Source organism: Pygoscelis adeliae, unplaced genomic scaffold (assembly GCF_000699105.1).
Source record: "Pygoscelis adeliae isolate BGI_AS28 unplaced genomic scaffold, ASM69910v1 Scaffold154, whole genome shotgun sequence".
NCBI lineage: Eukaryota > Metazoa > Chordata > Aves > Sphenisciformes > Spheniscidae > Pygoscelis > Pygoscelis adeliae.
Genome location: NW_008825113.1, coordinates 2,678,180 through 2,697,039, shown reverse-complemented (window position 1 = coordinate 2,697,039; position 18,860 = coordinate 2,678,180). Strand labels below are relative to the sequence as shown.

Below are 18,860 nucleotides of genomic sequence, written 5' to 3'. Positions count from 1 at the left end.
CATGGAATTGAAGCTCTGGAGTTCAATGACCAGAATACTTACAGTTCCTAAAACATAAATTTAGGTGAAGACTCAGAACTGTCTCACCCAGTGTGGAGCACTGATGCTTTATAATGAAGAAAACTTCCCGTAAAAGAGAACAAGGAAAAGGAAGAAAAATTTTAAAAGGTACAAAAAAATTAATTATGCTTCCATACTTGATTCTCTTTTATAATTCCTGTATTTATGGGTTTAAAATGTTACTATATGAAAATGCTCCATTCATCTGTTGGTAACTTCTCACAGGCATCCTACTCAGAAATGAAGAGTGCTAGGACTTCACAAGCAAGTGGGTCATGCGACCGTTGAGTAAATTGAACTCCATCACACTGCAGAGGGAAATATTCCAGATTTCTTCTCTTCATGCTTTCTATATATATTATATATAATGTGTGTGCATGTGCATAAACAAAACAGAAGGGATTCCAGGATTCCAGGAGCAAAATGAATAACATTGGTATTCATAAAAACATTCAACAACTGAGGCTTTGTTGCAATCAAGTTGCTGTTGGCACTCACTAATAGACATGACATTTATTTACCTCTCTGACGGCCTCAGTGCCTCATGACACAAAACAGCATTTACTGGACTAAGTCTTGAAAACAAAACCCCTAGGAGAGTCATGAATGCCACTTCAGTACGTTGGGCAGGTGGCAAAGGGATGGATGTCACCCAAACCCATTGATACGTTCTTATTTTTTCTTTATTTTTTGAAACTTTGGTCAGGCGTTCATTGCACATAAATATCAGCAGTCAGGAATAACTTTATACACAGCTGTATTTTTTTAATTACTGTTTTGACTGAAACAATTGTCTTGCAGTCTACACATGGATAATACTGAAGATTTGCTTGGTGAAGCAGAACGTGTTGTGAAGATTGCTTACTCTTTTTTTCTATTGAAGTTCTTGCACTGAACGGGATCATCCATGTCATCCAAAGGTGAGGACCCGGTCCATGTTCATGTAGAGACTGGACAATGTAAAGTTCCTCCCCACATCATTTTTTAGGTGCATAAAGTCTTCGAGACCCCTAAATCCCTTCTGCAAATGGCCAGAATGGCTGCCATCCCTGCAGAGCTGTGCAGGTTGGGTTCAGGCCCTTCCTAGGAGCTACTGAATAATTTTATCCAGTGCAGACATCATGTATAATGTATAAGCAAGCCTAAGAGCTGGGCTAAGTCCCTGTCTCTGTCTTCCCACGTGAGGATCCCATGCACCTGATTAGAGCATCATGGTCCTTCTTAACACAATGATTCTTGAAGGCTTTTTGTGTGTGTGTGACCCGGCAAACAGAGGAGTGCCCAGCTCTGTCACCAGGGTATCGTCTTGCGAGAGCCATGAACAACCTGTGTCCTGAGAAGTGCTTTAGCTGCTGAATTAGAGGACAAAAGGTTATTGTGATGACCACAACCTCTTGCTCTTTTTTAGCCTGTGTGATAAAAGAGGAGCGTGACCTCTTGCTACGTTGTTGAAAGGAACAACAGCCTGGGTTAAGAGCCTAACCTCCAAAAGAAGCAAAATGCATGGCATGTTGCTCCTTAAAGCATTTCTCACTTGCTGATTTGTGTGGGTCCCCGCTCAGCGTGCTGGCTGCAGCAAGTCCCAGACGGCACACAGAGGAGCCAAGCGTGTAATCAGGACCTGAGCTGTGAGGCGGGGGAGACAAGAGCATCTACATTCCTCTGTGGACCTGATCTCAAGGCTCGACTTGGACTTCATTTGAGACATGCGGGTTAGATTCAGTTTTGTTGCAAATGGATTCTGGTGACTTCGCTATAGCTGCACAGATATGAATAAGATCTTGTTTTTGAAAAACATCTCATTCTTGTCTGAGAGACTTTCAAAGGAGATGAATCGAAATCTTCCTCTCAAGTTTTTCAAAGCTCTCTCAATCAGATAGGTCTAATCTGCCTGTTAAAAGTAAAAACAAAACCAAACAAACTTGGAAATGAAAAAACAATTCCTATTGATGTTAACAGGCCTTTTATAAAGGACTTTAAAGCTCTGAAATATTTAAAAGAATATTAGTTTATGTCTAGTTTTTTCTAGATATTATTTCAAGTTTTTTTCTCCTGTGGGTCTGAACAGGAGACAGTTCATTCAAATTTTTCTTCACAAACCCTCCTTTCTATATTTCTGGTTATCGACATTTCTGTTTTCTGAATTCCATCTAATTGACTCCTGCTGTGGTGGAGAGGTTGAAACACTTCCCCTACCCTGCAGGCTCTGCTCCTGTCCAACCCCTGGACGGTATTCACCGTTAGCAGAGTGGACCATGGCTCGTCTAATGACCTACTATAACAATGAAGACTGTTCTTAGAGAGCTACCATCTGTCAACTTGTTCCCTGTCCTGTGTCTATGCCATCCCTACATAGCACTTTACCCTCATTCTTACTGAATTAAATATTTTTAAATGCTATTTCTCAGTTTCATAGCCTTCATGTAGAATTCATTTTCTATTTACAGGTCTTCCCAAACTGGAGTCATCTGCAAATGTGATTAGCACATTGCTTATTTAACACCCTAGTCAGTAATGAAAATACTAGTAGCAGATCCCAGTACAGACTGCTGCAAAACCGTGCTCAGCACAGCCTCCCATGCCATTAGTGACCACTGACAACTACTGCCCGAGCACACCACTCCAAACACCTTTGCACACCACCTCATAAGAGCCCCTACTACGTTTTCTCCTTTTCCAATCTTCCAGTGCATCAATGGTCTTCCCCAAATGTCCCCTGTCTACAGCTTTCCCATTCCATTCTCTGGTCTTCCTTTTGCTATTCATGTAGCAAGTAGCACCCTTGCTGCCTACCACCCCCTTCTCGCACCCTCACTGCCAGGTTTGGAGTTGGAAGGGGAATTTCCCTCCCAGAGATCAGACCGTCCAGGACCATCTCTCCTCTGCTCTCAACAGCATGAAGCATCTTTGTACAATGTTCCAGGAGTTATGAGACATTATCTGCTGTTGCAGGGTCCTGGGGCAGAGGCAGTATGCTTGATCCTCTTCTGCCCTCTTCCTGCGGCACAGAAATAACTGTGAGTTTTTGGCAAGAGGATCTAGATCTTTTACAGCGTTTCGGGTGGAGTTTAATGGCTTAAGGTTGGTGCATCGAACCAATACTCTGTGTAGTCTTTCAGAGTGGACATCTGTTGCAGGACAGGGAGCCAAGCGATCCTTTCCTGCCTGTGTTCCTCTGCATTAGTTATTCTTGGTGCCCCATGTGAACTGCCTTTGTTTTGTGCCTTGGCCTCTGATTTTGTCACTACGTGCTCATGGTGTGTTTCTGTGAATTTTCTGATTTAGTTTCTAACTTCTGTACACTCTCTCCTTGTGATTGAGGCTCATGAAAAGAACTGTCAATGTAGCCATCTTGGTCTTTTCTACACCATTTTTCCATTCCTTTCACAATGAGATAATTTGCTGATGTGTTTCTAATACCATTTCCTTAAGAATCCTTTCCACTCCTTTGAACCAGTTTCCTGGAAGATCAGTCTTACAAAGTGTCTGACTTCTCTGAAGTCCACTTTCTTGAATGGATTCATGGTTTCTATTTTGTTGCTCTTCCTTCTCCCTGATTGTAAGCTCCGTCATTTCAGTCATCCTTACTCAAGTTAATTTCTGTGTGAACCAGGCCCGCCCCTGCAGTTAGAACTGCATCAGAAAAAGCTTCCTCTCTAATACCTCTCTTTGCTCTTAGAATACACAGATTAAAAAGAGAATGGACAACACTGCATCGCCCGAGTTTTCTGGACAGTCAGTTTGCCTTTTTCTCCCAGAAGATGTCTGAATAATTAGAATCTGTACAGGTCACCAAACTTTGTGCCCTGAATGATTTTGTTAGTTACTCAACAAAATATTTATCCACCTGACCTTCCTAATTTGGCAGCCTAGGTTGGGTCTGCAGATCCATTACTAAGCCCAGTTCTTTTCTTATTTTATAATTACCTCTCTCACCCTTTGCTCTGCTGGGCACATTAATTCATACCTCTTAGGACGTTCCCTTTCATTCTTTTGTCCCTGTTTAGACCTCTCTTCATTCAAGTAACAAATTGGGGTACAAAGATGCTCTTCTCCTTTGTCATGATGTTGATTCCATGCTCAACAACATCACATGGGATGGGATGGCCCCTGGCAATGTCATCTATACAGCCACACACAAACAGCAGCTCCAGGCAGGGGAGCTGGAGGGACATACTGAGAGCAACACCTGAACCCCTAATCCCTTATTCCCGGGGCCTTGGGAGCACTCCGATATGCTCTGGGTGACTCCTGGTACTGTCATCACTGGTCAGAAAAATGGGAGGCAGAGATGCCGCAGAGGTGCCTGATATCTTCACAACTTTTGTGCAACTGTTTCAGATTTGAGGTCTTTGCACATAGCATACCTCCTTGAATGTGAAGCTTGGTCCACTACTGTCTCTCTTTGTTGCCTCCTTCCTCAGAGCAACAACTGCCATCAATTTGTGCTTCTTTTTGAGAGTGGTAGCGATGAGTCCCATGGCCTTTATGGCACATGACTTTTGCTTTTCCACTGCCCTGTCCTCTAGCAGGTTCATTTCCTATTGGAACAAGAGAATAACCTCCACATCCAGGGGACACTCGCCCCTAGGTCAATCTCAATCCTTTGAGATTGACTAATTCATATTAATTATACACACACACACACACTCTTATATAATACACACATACATTCTGTTATGAAATAACTTTGCCTATTGCTGGTGCCACTGCAGACCTCACTCACTGCTTTTGGGATATAACCTCCTAAATTGTGTTGCTAATGCTCTCATGATTGTAATTACCTCTCAGCGTTCTTCTTCCTCCTACTGCTCTCTTGTTTGCCTCCAGAGAAATTACCCCAGCAAGCATCCCCTATGCCAGGTATCATTTTCAGCCTCATTTCACTGCAGTGAATTTGGATAATCCCAGCCCATCGTCTAGGTCCTGCCTCTGGCTCTCAGAGGTGCAGGAGAACAAGACTTCCAAAATATAATTCTCTACTTAGACTGAAGCCATTGTGAACTGTCCCTTAAAAACACCATTTGTAAGCCAGCCAAACAATATGCAATCATTAAAACAGTGTCTACAGTGGTGCCAGGACATTGCTCAATAGTTTTTATGAAGATTTGGGCCAGATACTGTGTATAAGTTCATTAACGCCAACAGCACTTTGTAGTTGCATTGACTGATGATATGATCTGTCTTTCAGAAACCACTGCATTTTAGTACACCATGACCTGTAATAATAAATAAATGGCCTATACTTGGGCATCAGAGACGTGGCTATCACAGTTTCAAGGATTAACAGGAGCTCACAAAATACCTGATTCTTTTGCTGTCTCCATTTTGAGGAAAGGCTTTGGTGGGCTGTAATTACATTTCACCTACTCTGGCTGCTGCTCTCTGAGTCTCCCTCCTCGCTACCCTCCGGAAGGGTTCTTTGCTGTTTTTTAATGAAATAGCTTGAACAAACATAAAGCTTCCAGTGAGGTAATGTGATGTTGGTTACTAAGCAGCCTTTGTAAAGAGCATGCACTGCTTAAACCCCCTCCCCCTTTTATCACTTAGATGTTATCTGCACAATAGGCCCAGTTGTAAGTAAATGCTGACACTACAATATGAGCGCGCTTTAGCTTTCCGCTCCCACGTTATGCTTTTAACACGCTACTTATTTTGAGGGAACCGAACAAAATGATGGTGATGATTCTTAGCTAAAAATAGCTGGTGCATACTAGCCAAGAAATCTAACAAAAACATTAAATATGTCCCAGGAAATAAAATTTATAGTGCAGGAAAGGCTTAGTGACTTCATTGCTCAGGTTACCAGTTGGATATCAGTTTCATCATCAGCAACCTCCAATTTCCTGTTTTGCTTATCGTAGAATTACTGTTTTCTTTTTTTAATGTTTGCACAGCCCATATGGCAACAGCTACACTAAGATTAGATACAGGGGATTTCTATGGTGGATTAAAGACCATGCTTGTTTTATGATATTTTAAGAAATAATAATAAAAAAAATTGTCAGGAACTGAATGTATATAAAACACAAATAGTTCTTATATGCTTTTCTTTTTTACCATTGGAAAAAGTATGATTCATGGCAGTATGTGCATTAGTACTCCGTAATGATTGCTGATTTGTGTCCCGCTTTGGAACTGTTCCTTCTTACTGACTAATAAGTGCCACTAGACCTCTGGCAGTTCATAAAAACATTATATACTTCTAGTCTTTACAGAAACTTGTTTACCTCTTCTGTCTTTACCTGTATGAATCAGACACTGTGTCATCTCTTTGTGCTTAAAAACTTTCCTATTAATCTTACAAGTTGCCTGGTCTTGCAAAAGCCTGACCCACTACATTGTTTCACTCACCTATGAACTTTCCTTATTGCAGAATGAATTTTTTTTTCAAGAATAAATGTATGTATTTGCCATTCCCAATCATTCTGTGAAACTGTAGCTTTTTTCTCTAATGCAGAGCTTCAAACCCAATTGATAGATCTCCTCAAAATTCCTCTCAAGCTGTAACATCTCATTGGCCTCTCTCAAGTTCCTCAGGAGGTTCCTGAGCAAAAGGTTTGATGCTGCCTGGAGATTGTCCAGCCAGACTCACAAGGGTCGCTGCCAGGGACGTTTGGGCTGCCCAGGAAAGGAATTTTACCTAGGATCGGTGCACCGGTTCTGCATATCTCACAGCTTTAGGTCGGGCCTATAGTTCCTTTACTGAATTTTAATCTAACTTCTGAGAAGTGCAGCACACCGCATTCAAAGCAAAATGAGAACTTCCCTCCAAGTGACTAAAATCACACTTACGAGGTCTCTGTAGTGAGGGAAGAGAAAGGAAAAATATGTGATCAATTTGTGGGTCAGCAGGTGGTGACAGTGTGGAGTTATTAGATAATGCATATTCACCAAGTGTGCATATTCACTGTGCCAGAGGAATAAACACATTTTCATTGTTATTTAGGATTAAAAATAGGAGGATAATAGAAGTAAAACTGCTTATTGAAGCAGTATGAACCTGACTTAACAAAAACAAATCTTTCAGTCACCTTTACCAATTGATTGGCAAATTTTTTAATGCTGTATTTTTCATTTAGAAAAAACACGCTGTAAGATATGCTGAGATGCAAAACCAATATTAATGCACAAAATAAATTCAGCTTCATGACTATATTCAGAAGCTGTAAAAATGCAGTAGATTTATAAATGCAGAAGCCTACAGAAAATTTCTCCTGTCCTCTTGCAAGCATCAGAATCTCCTGGTTGAAAAGTAAACATTAGCTAACAGACGTTCAAACTAAAGCAATAACTATTTGTGCAAGTTATTATTTCCTATTTGCAAGATCTGACTTGTTGTCTACTTAAGCAGTTACAATACAGTTTTGAGGCTATCTTCTGCTTCTTTTCCTTGAAGAACAATGCAGAAGTATTCAGAAAATTTTCCCCTCTGGTGTAGGTGAAGTTCAGTTCACAAGACCATGTGTACACATAAAACTTCCACATTCATCAGTTCGGGAAAACAGACTACCCTTTTGGGCACTTAAACTCAGAAAGCCAGGATCAAGAAATTTTGAGCAGAAGTCTGAGTGCAAATCCTTCTCCCACATCTCCTTTGCTTTTGTGAAAAGATGGACTTTCCAGTGGGCATTTTGCAGGCAATTCTGCCGGTTGGAATAACAGGGGAAAATAGTAGCAATATTTGAAAATCTGTCACCTAGGGTTCCCAAAAAGGCCATCTCTGCAGGTTTTATTGCCAACACCAAATAATACACTTCATAAAAGAGGGAAGAGAGATTGCATGTGTACACATGCCCACAGTGTCTCCTGTCTTCCCTCACTCAAACTTACTTCTCTACCCTGTCTCCCATGTGAAGCTAGCTGGTACTTGCATGTATGCAAGTAGGAAGGACTTAAGCCCCAGGTCATCCTGATCAGGATGTTGTTAGCATGTATAACAGAAAAAGGATTAGAAATGATCTGAGCTACAGAGGAGGGCTTCTCTTTTCTTTTCTTTTCTTTTCTTTTCTTTTCTTTTCTTTTCTTTTCTTTTCTTTTCTTTTCTTTTCTTTTCTTTTCTTTTCTTTTCTTTTCTTTTCTTTTCTTTTCTTTTCTTTTCTTTTCTTTTCTTTTCTTTTCTTTTCTTTTCTTTTCTTTTCTTTTCTTTTCTTTTCTTTTCTTTTCTTTTCTTTTCTTTTCTTTTCTTTTCTTTTCTTTTCTTTTCTTTTCTTTTCTTTTCTTTTCTTTTCTTTTCTTTTCTTTTCTTTTCTTTTCTTTTCTTTTCTTTTCTTTTCTTTTCTTTTCTTTTCTTTTCTTTTCTTTTCTTTTCTTTTCTTTTCTTTTCTTTTCTTTTCTTTTCTTTTCTTTTCTTTTCTTTTCTTTTCTTTTCTTTTCTTTTCTTTTCTTTTCTTTTCTTTTCTTTTCTTTTCTTTTCTTTTCTTTTCTTTTCTTTTCTTTTCTTTTCTTTTCTTTTCTTTTCTTTTCTTTTCTTTTCTTTTCTTTTCTTTTCTTTTCTTTTCTTTTCTTTTCTTTTCTTTTCTTTTCTTTTCTTTTCTTTTCTTTTCTTTTCTTTTCTTTTCTTTTCTTTTCTTTTCTTTTCTTTTCTTTTCTTTTCTTTTCTTTTCTTTTCTTTTCTTTTCTTTTCTTTTCTTTTCTTTTCTTTTCTTTTCTTTTCTTTTCTTTTCTTTTCTTTTCTTTTCTTTTCTTTTCTTTTCTTTTCTTTTCTTTTCTTTTCTTTTCTTTTCTTTTCTTTTCTTTTCTTTCTCTTCTCTTCTCTTCTCTTCTCTTCTCTTCTCTTCTCTTCTCTCCTCTCCTCTCCTCTCCTTCTCTTTTAGAAGAAGACACAGGGGCACCCTTTTGCGAAGTGTTATCTGCTTAATTCCAGCTAATCTATCTTCCTGAACCTTTTGGTGAGTTTGAAGTATCCAGCGTTAATGCACAGCCAGTGGGGGAGGAAGAAAAGGTGGTTCTGGTGCGACACCAGCATCTTCAGTGATTACGGGTCCAAGAAACTCACGTTCAGTGCAAGTAACTGATGGGAGACTCTTTCTTTTAAGCAGTGCTGAATCACCCTCAGAAACCTACGCTCTACTTATTAGGCAAAGAAGAATACAATCACATGCCCCTCTACCATGTAAATAAGTGCACCACACGTGCACAGGTCTTTCACAGGCTCTGTGAATTTCCCAGCTATGAGCGGAAAAGGAGATGCCAAAATCACCACATTAAGGTTTCCGTGAGGTACCAAATACCCCATGAAAAGCTTGCTTGCCTGTTCAAATAATTCAAAACTAGATCAATGCATCAAAACACTGCTTTTAATACACACTAGCCTACCCGTTTAATCAGTAGCATTTGGATAATTCAGATTCTGTCAAATCTGCGTATTGCCCTGGACACTCTCCTCCCCCAGCCCTGGGCTCATCGGTGGGGACCCAACTGCCCCCTCAGCTTGCACAGAAAGAAAATGATTCCTGTTTTCACGTGCTAAACACATGCACATGCTCAAAAACGTATGTGGTCTTACCTCCACATTGCTACTAAGGATTGCCACTCCAACATAGTCTCTTTTGCTCTTTAACTGTATTTTATTTCAACAGGTGCCTTTTCAGCGGAGCAGCAATTCAGCTAGCACTCACCTCCCATCATGGCACACGTCTGCAGACCTGCAGCTGCTTATGCCAAGCCACATTTGTCCTACTTACTGTATATTCAGATTGCATTTCTGGTAGGACTTACTACTGAAGAAACGGGTCAAGCACGCAGGAATTTTTGACAAAGACTTCTTTAAAACAGCCCTATCAATCTATTGTGTACTGTATTTCACTCACACATTATGAAATAAGACTAGGGAAAATGTTCATCTGTGAAAAATTCCCCAAAGAGAGGCACGTCAAGACCACTAGTCTTTCCATATTGTTATGAATGAAACTCAAAGTTTCAAGTATCAACCCCCAAAAGAAATCACTAGGGATTTCCACTGATTTCCACCCCCTCTCAATTTTAAAGTAACTGCATTAAAAGTATGTGTATTTATACATTAAGGCATAATGCACACACAGAGAGAGAACAGCGACTGCTGCTCCTGATGCAGTGAATGACCAAAAAATTGGCTGTGGTTCAGAGAATACTCCATGTTTTGGAGACTGTCATGACAGGCAAGGATTAGATTTTACATGAGTGGTGATGAGGATACGTCTACTGACATGTGGGGGCTGTGTGTTTTCTTGCCAACGGGGCTGAGCCACGTAATTCATCCTTCTCACTGAGAAAGGAGCACATCAGCTACAGAGACTCCCTGTTTACACAGGGAGGACTACACAGTGCACAAATGGAGCGCAGCTATATATTGAATCCAGCATGACAGATTATTAAGGCTGCTTTTCTCCCTGTTAATTATTTAGAATTTCTTACCTTTTGCAGCTGGGACTGGCATCGCTACAGAGCAACTGTGCTAGCTTGTTAGTAAGCACACATAGCAGAAAAAAAACCCCTGCAGATGTATAAATGTACAGTTTTGAGATATTTTAAATGCATATTTTGTTTCAAGAGTCATCATCGCTTCTTAATTAGTCATTACTGCTGGGTTATAAGCAGTCCTGTATAGGACATGTTTCCTTAGTTTTTCTATAATCACTCCAAAATATTATTTTTTTTTAAATTTCTACTTTTCATATCTTGAGAATGTATTCTTGTGGGACACAGGGCACCCAGATAAGTATGGGAGGGGCTGCAGCATCAAATATCCCAACAGAAGTTGGTTATCACCAGTCAATAAATACAGGTTTATGGTGAATGGTTACTTTTAAATACTTTATCTACAGAATAGTAAAAATATGAAAGGTGAAATGTTTCTATTCTGCATTATATTTGGTACATTGCTTTACCATTAATATTTTTAAAGAGTTTATTTAAAGAAAGTTACTGGCAGTATGTTGTTTTTGTAGAGTGTAGCTTGTGTGGACTGGACATATTTTTATTTTAAATCAGTGTATTTTTTTAACTGATCAGCACTGACCAGTTTTCTACTTACAGATGTGGTGCAATACTTAATTAAGCTGGCAAGCACATAAAAAGCCCTGGTAAGTTGTTTCAACTTCTGTCAGAGTGACTGTATGACCGGGTGGGTTTATGTTTTGGAACCTTCCCCCGAGCCATGCAAACCATGATGGGACTTTTGGTCTGTGCAGCATATAGGTATGCTCATGAGCAATTTCTGTGCCTCCCCTGCCTTCTTTTTTAACCAGCTCAAATAAAATAAAACTGAACCTAGATGCTTATGCCAAACAATAAAAACTTGAGATTAGCAGGCTTTAAAAATGTTATCATCTGCCATTCCGGCCCAGCAATTTTGGATTTCCGGGTTTGAGTAAGATCACGAGTGATAAAACAGATACAATAAAAGAGAGTGTTCTCATGATATTTCCAGAATGGCCAGACAGTAAATCTCACTAGGCAAATAGATTTCCAGTGTAACTCTAATGTCTAGAGGTCTGAATAAACAGAAAAAATTTATTAGGATTCGCTCATCACTTGGGCTGAGTGTGACCCTGTGCTTGTGTTGCAAATGCAGGCATGGATTGTAAACGATCTTGTAATCTTCGGTTTTGAGTTTGTTGTTCAAACGAAATCAAAACCTGAAAATCAGAAACTTAGCTATTACCTTGTTTTGTTCTGGTTTCCACCCCAAGTAATGATTTAGCTCATGCTTGCTTGAACCTTAGCCTGTGCTTACCAAAAACTTGCTAAACCTAGCTCAAATGTGGGGTTCATCAGAAGCATCATGGTGGCAACCAGAGTCAGGATGCAGTGCCATGGTATTAAGCACTATAAACTAGCAATACCTATTCGAAGAATTTTAAAAGTACTGCTAAGCTTCTTTTATTAGAAATGGCACAAAGCTACAACAACAGGAGAATTCTGTTTGGGAAATACAGGAGACCTGAAATATTTTCTAAGACAGTGAGAGCATGTTTTGGGAAAATAGCTGCACGTGTGGAACACTTTCCTCCGGCTCTGGTAGCCAGGTTTTAAAAGGAGTGAGATTCATTTAATATACCCTGTGAAAGCATCAAAAAGGGAAGACTGACCTGTAACAACAAGGGCATGTCTGCACTGGAAACCAGCTGCAGATTTGGTGCATTAAAGGATCCACAGCAGCTGCTGTGCAGGCAGTACAGTAACACACCACGTATTCCCACCCTTATGGGAACAGTGCTTCTTGCACTAGGTCTTTGAGCGTCTCAACAGAGAAAGGGGTATTTCTCCATAATGCAGCAAAGTCTTGTTAATCACCATGGAAAATGTCCCCAGGTGGGGTTTTTGGGAGGATACTATTATCCCTAGAAGGCTGAATTGCTTTCTGCCATGAGAAACAGGTCTGCTATTTCTCCAGTCCTTTGGAGGAATCCCATTTAACCTTTGCCGTGGTGGCCTGAGGAGCTCTTTATTGGACTCTCAGGCAGAAGAAAGGAGGGAACGGTACCTTGGGCAGCTGCAGATTTCCCATGGAATGCATGTGTGGGAGCGTGAAAGGTTTGCCTTTGAGGTCTGAGTTGGAGGCCAATAAAGGCCTGCTACAGCAGCTGCTTCACAAAAGGAAAAAAGGCCAATTGGCAGGAAAAAGGGACTTTGGTGCATAAACTGACAGAGAATAGTGCCCTAAGAACTACTGCCATTGACTTAGGACCCAAGGTGCAGCAAGCATATAGCTTTATACGTATGCAACCCAAAATCAAAGACTGTCTAGTCTATGAGATTAACAGCCACCGGATCTAGCTGAGGCCACAGCACCGCTGGTCACAACACTGTTGGCCACAATAGAAATGGTTAGTAGAAGATGGTTGCTCTCTTGAGGGGAACCAACAAAGGAGATGAAAGATGCTGGAAAAAAACAAATGCCAGTGTTCTTGCTGCCCCCTCTTTACAACTGGAAAGCTGAGGCAGAGCAAGGTTAGTTTGATCCATGTTGCCTCCAGAATCTGCTGCAGACTTTAGAACCATGTCTGGTATCTACAGTCTGGGTCCAGGTCCTTTAATATAATCCCACCTCCCTGCTTCCTGCTTCATTAAAGTTGCTTGGTGGAAGTCTGAAAAACCATTGCCAAAACAGTTGCCTCACTATGTATTTTTTATTCATTCATATTTCACCCCTGATTTTTGCTAGAAACCACAGCTTCTCCAGCCTGGGGATTCCTTTTGACAGTGCAATAACAAAACACATTTCGCTCATCACTTTCTCCCAATGGGAATATCGTGTACCGCACTTGTATCTTCTGCGTGCTGGAAACACTCTGCTCGACATTCAGGACTCACAGCTCTAATGTGCGTTTCTTATCTGTGTCAGACTGGGTAGACGAGAGTATGAGGAAAGAGATGTAATCTTTTTTTTTTTCTTTTTTTTTCTCCCACCTTCTCTGCCTCCAGATCTCACCTCGCTGTTCTAACAGTCCATGTAATAGTAGAGGGAGAAAGAGAGGGAGACACTTAGGATGGCTGTTGTGCTAAAAATGAGGTGTCTCTAAAAGGAAGCCCTTCTCACCTTACAGTGTTTGCTAATTTTCTCCACTAACTGTAGTGATGCCACTGAGAAAAAATGTCAAAATGTATTAGAACAGCCACAGCCATCAGACTGTAAGGCAAGTTAACTGGGAGTAAGGATCCTGTTGAGTTCAACGAGTTTTTTGTGATTTCCAACGCACTATGAAAAAATGCCTTCAAATTACCCAAGAAGTATGTTAATAGCTGACTAATGCACAAGCTGGCAGGAATCATTGCTGCTTGAGCACGGCTCATTAATCTTACCTTTCATTAAAAAAATTCCAAACTTTTTAATAAACAATTTTTATTTAGGAAGTAAAGAACAGTGGAGTGCGTTTTTTGCTAGGCAAGTGAGCTCCCTATGAAAATAAAACATTTCTTTACATTTTTTGCATATAAAACCATCTTTCTTCCATCACTAGGTTTGGAAACTCACGGAGTACTTTCCACTTCTGTAAACTCTCAGGACTAATTTTTTAATCTTTCTTTTCACCTTTGCAGCTTGTCCTTCCTAAGCTGAAATCCTCTTGCCGCTGATACCCAGCCTGTTTCTGCACGAGGCAGGCGGTGTTTCTCTCTGGTGAGGGGCTGGGGGCTGCTGGGGAGCAGAAATGAGAGGAGAGAGCTTCTTGCCGACAGCTGGACAAGACGCTGCATGCTGGCCCGCAGCACTCAAGGTACCACTTCACATCAGTTCAGACCCAGTTGTGGTCCTGTTTCTGCACGAGAAGAGACCTCGGGGGCCTCCTGCTTCCCTGGCCTCCCGGGAAATGTTGCACTCCGGCTTTGTGAAACGGATATCTGGGACAATTTTTTATGCTGCAGCAATTGCCGTCATGTTCCGTTTTGCCTGTGGTTGTGGTCTGAAGTGCTGTAGTTGAATAGATAGCTCTGTCCAGCCTTATTCTTTGGGACCCCTTCATCTGTACAGCATGGTTTACTCAATGCAGTAGTGAAAATGAAAGATAAACTGCATTATCACTAGTAGTCACAGAAACATGACTGTTTTCGGCGATGTTTTGTCAATAAACACTAGGGCAGAACAACTTAACATCAGACGTTGCAAAGTCCTGATTGCACAGAACAGAGAGGTAGAAAAAACGGGAAAAAACACCTGATCAGTGTTATCACTGATATTTTACATTCACGCACATCTCAGTACAGACGTATGCAAACTTTTCTAGGTAAATGCTCCTGAAGGTTTCTACAATAATTTTATTTGCCTTTCAAAACAACCCAGGCTTCAGGATTTATTAATGCAGCAATTAGTATGCTGATCATGCCCAGCATGCTTAAATCTTTATTGGCTGTATGCACCACCGAAAGTTTTAGTTTTATTAAACCTGAGCCTTCTACATACTGCTGTTTAGTGTGTGTTACAAAACTAAGATCAGCTCTGAATGTAATGTAACCCACATGTTGGATTGCTTGCTCCAGTGACTTACAGAAATATTTCAGGTAGCAAGTATTTTCTTAGTACTCTGTTATAAAAATATGTCAAGCACACAATGTTTGCATTATATGTTCCTTTTCTGTTATAGAAAAAGAATTGTGCACCAAACCCTGTACTCCATCCTGTTCCTCACAGAACAGTCATTTTCACCAACTGTGTATCAAACTACTGTGAAGCACCATGTTTCAGTGAAGATTTTGAGGTGAGCTAGACAATAGGTTAAATTAGAGTACGGTTATCTTCATCATATGTAGATAGATAAATAAGTAGATAAAGTGCATACTATATCTGCAAAGCAAACTAGACATAGGTTGTAGGTTTTATTCACATGTAGGAAGGGACAAGTGCAGCTGAGATTTTTTTTCCCCATCAAGTGCCAGAGGCTGTAGGAAAACTGCCAGGCATGATGCTAGGCATATTGATCTTTGCAGAATCGCCTTTCTTTCATACCCTGAAGACAAAAATGTCAGCATGATGGAGCAGTCTCCTGAGACGCCCTGGTCCGAGTCCCTCAAGTCAACGCTGTCCTGCCCACTGACTTGCAAGCACCAACTGGACTTTTCCTACAAGCACAGTTCTTTCCCCACCACAGCATCCAGCTGCAATACTGGTGTTTACACCATCCATAGGAAAGAGAAGATCCAGGGCTGATATGATCTGTAAAAATAATTCTAACAGGTGACGCAGAGGCTTGGCCAGGTGGTTTATTCCTTTACACTATACAAAGAAGAGGCAATTTGCCAAGTTTGTTTCAGATTCAATCCGTGGCAATTTATACAATTAGTCCGACTAATGGAGCTAGTCTAAAGAGACTTCTAACAACACGTGAGTTGCCTCCTGTAATGTACAGTTTCATTTTGGTTCCAACAGATAGACTTTCAGACTTTAACTGCAGGTGACATCCCCAGCCATCAATCCCCTTTCCATCCCAGGTTATCATCTTCTGTAAAAGTGGAAGAGGAGATGGGTTTGCTGTTGTGCTTACGCTGTTGGCTGCCTGGCACACTGATCTGATACAACGTGTGGACGCTCTGCTACCTTCTGCCATCTCTGCTATGGCAAGAGTCTCCCACCTGGGTCTTGTCAACACTAACATCCAAGGGGCCCTGGCTTTTATGTTAAATTTCTGTGGCAGGATTTGCCAAAGTCTCTCTGTCAGAGCCCCCTTGAGTGCAGGATTTAGGACTGAGGGCAGATGGAGAGCTCTGCATTTGCAGAGCAAGAACAGCACAGGCAGTCCAGGATTCATCAAATTACACTGCCAAAAGGAACCTGAAGCCCAGCAGAGGAACCCTACTGCCCCACCACTCTGTAGCCGAAATTCTGCGTTTAAACATATTGCACTTATACTGTTATACTGAGATAGCTGGCAAAGATGTTGTCCAGGAGAAAAAAAAAATTAAAAAATAGATTACTCTTGGAGGTAGCCAACAAATTTCTGCTCCATCAGCTGAATGCATTTGAAAGTCAACACACTCAGGCTTTGTTGGAGCTAATTCCAGCACTCAGGATTTAACTGTGAATCCCCCTCCCTTACCCATAAATACACACATTTAAATGTGTTCATTTGAGTGTTTCAGGTCATCTCAAATTCCATGGCATCCACAGAAAAAAAGCCAGTCTAAAGTCAACAAAGCCCACAATGACGTTGTAAAAAGAGGTGCTATTGGGAATTAATTTCTGTTTTCTATGTTATATCCGCTGCTTTTTGCACAATTGCTAGCCCTGAAAACACAGGGCCCTTAAAGTTAAATTGGGTTTATCTTTGTTAACCATCATAAGCAGAAATAGAATTTTTCAGATTTAGTAGAGCTCTAGTCAGGCTAAACAGATTATGAAAAACTCTAAAAGAGTTAAATTTGATGTAAAACAAGTGTTTTGGGATTTAAGCATGGGTTCTTCTCAAAATTCACAATGATTGAAATCCAGATAGTAGCAGCAGACAACGTGAACGAAACCCCAGAACGGCTAAAACCAACGGTAACTTGGCTATCAACTGGAGCAGGATTTTACATGCTGTATCTGCTCCCGCTTCAACATCTTCCATCCAGCCTACTAGATTTATTTATTTCAGTCATATTTGTATTGAATCTGGGCCAGTTAGTCCACTTCTTTTTCTCTTATAAAGAACATGCACAACCTTTGCTACCACAGAATAAGTAATTCATAGGTCAGGACTACTTTCCCACCCTCCTTCCAACCTTCACACAGAGCAACAAGGCTCTGAATGGCTTGGTGGCTTTCCAAAAACTGCAGAGGGTGACTAAATGAACAAGAAGGTAAACCTAAGTTCCTCCAAAACATACGCTAGTGCCTGAAACCCCTTTCTTGCTGATCCAGTTCTTCATGGTGGCTGCACAGTGAATGCATGCCTCAGATAATGCAGGGATGATGCCTGGACCTGAGCTGGGTGGCACCCACTTAGAGGTGCGGTAACCAAGCCCGGGCATCCCAGGGATGGGGGCATGCAGCAGAGCCCGGCCTTGGAGCAGCCTACCTGAGGAGCTGAGCTAAAGCAATGAGACCAAAACAGGTGGGGAGGAGGAGGATTACAGCTGGATGTGACTGGTAGAGTTCAAAACACGAACCTCCACAATTGCATTGCTGTTACTGGTAGCATTTACTATGGGAGGACCAGGGGACCCACCGAAACGGACAGTGTCCCCAGTAGGGAGACACTGGCTGCTACAGTCCCTGTAGTAAAGGTTATGAGATTCTTCAGTTTGATGTTTTGGGGACTGTGACAACCACACGTGCATATTTACATGGAAAATAACCCTCTTCACTTTATCCCCCTGTATATTTAAGCAGCCCACTCACCACCAACAGTCTTGAACAACTTCCTCTCTACCTAGCCTTTCCTTCCCTCTCCACCTCCTCCCCTTAATACAAGGGAGTCCAGCTCCACCTGTGTACACAGTTGTATAATTTTTCCCAGGTTAAATATCCCAGAGTTTTACATCTGTTCCTGACATTCCCAGTACTGGGCACCGGCAGAGAGAATGCTGGGGCAGCTAACGATCATTCCCTCAGACACCTTATTAGATCTTTTTGAGTGTAATACTGAGAAGATACTTTCAAGCCTAGTACTGTGCTGCTTTTAATAGCTTGCCTCATACAGTCCAAACAAGTTTAATATTAAAATAAAATAATAATAATAAAAAAAAGAAGTGTAGACGTGTTGCCACAAAACCATCTGTTCAAACATTATCAGGAGGGGAAATCCTGCATTTTAAATAACACTTTCTACAGTCTGGCATTACCGAACAGTCAGGTTTGCCTGCTGAAGTAGGTAGGGCTATTGTTAGAGAATTTTCTTTAAATAAATAAAGATTTTTTTGCAGCTTGTGTGAATGAGCTGAGTCATATTTAGTGGTTTATCCAGTTTATGCCTGAGTTCTTTCAGGACTCAGGTAGAGGTCAAAAGAGAAACAGAGTTATGCCGCACTCTTATTTTGTTCAATGTGGCTTTTGTCTAAGAAAAACAATTCTCCACCCTTCTGAGTAGGCACTGAAATTTTAAATTGTTGTCTTTACATCTCTTATTGAACTTTCATGGTATAGTTGTATGAAAGCAGAGCTGAAAGAGCACTTCTTCAAAGAGATGCTACCAAGAGTCCAATGTTGTCTGCAGTTTGCATTAAAGCCAGAGACTTTGTTTCATTTTCACTTACCGTGCAGAATCATACATACTCTCGCCTTTTTTATCATCAAAGCTGAAGAAGAAAATAGGAGGTGAAGATGTGTGGGCAGCTATAGGATGCCCAAAATGCTTGACTGTTCCTGCAGGAGGGCGCAACTTAAGTCCTGCTTAATAACAGTGGAG

General features: G+C 40.9%; 1 long non-coding RNA gene across 1 annotated transcript in view; it reads left to right on the top strand.

Moving 5' to 3' along the window:
- Positions 1-15,140, top strand: part of LOC103920275 — a 30,776-nt gene extending 15,636 nt beyond the window's left edge. The window contains exons 2-4 of the long non-coding RNA XR_663786.1: positions 862-980; positions 11,077-11,123; positions 14,083-15,140. This is a non-coding gene — a long non-coding RNA (uncharacterized LOC103920275). The remainder of the gene's footprint in view (positions 1-861; positions 981-11,076; positions 11,124-14,082) is intronic.
- Positions 15,141-18,860: the final 3,720 nt, after the last annotated feature.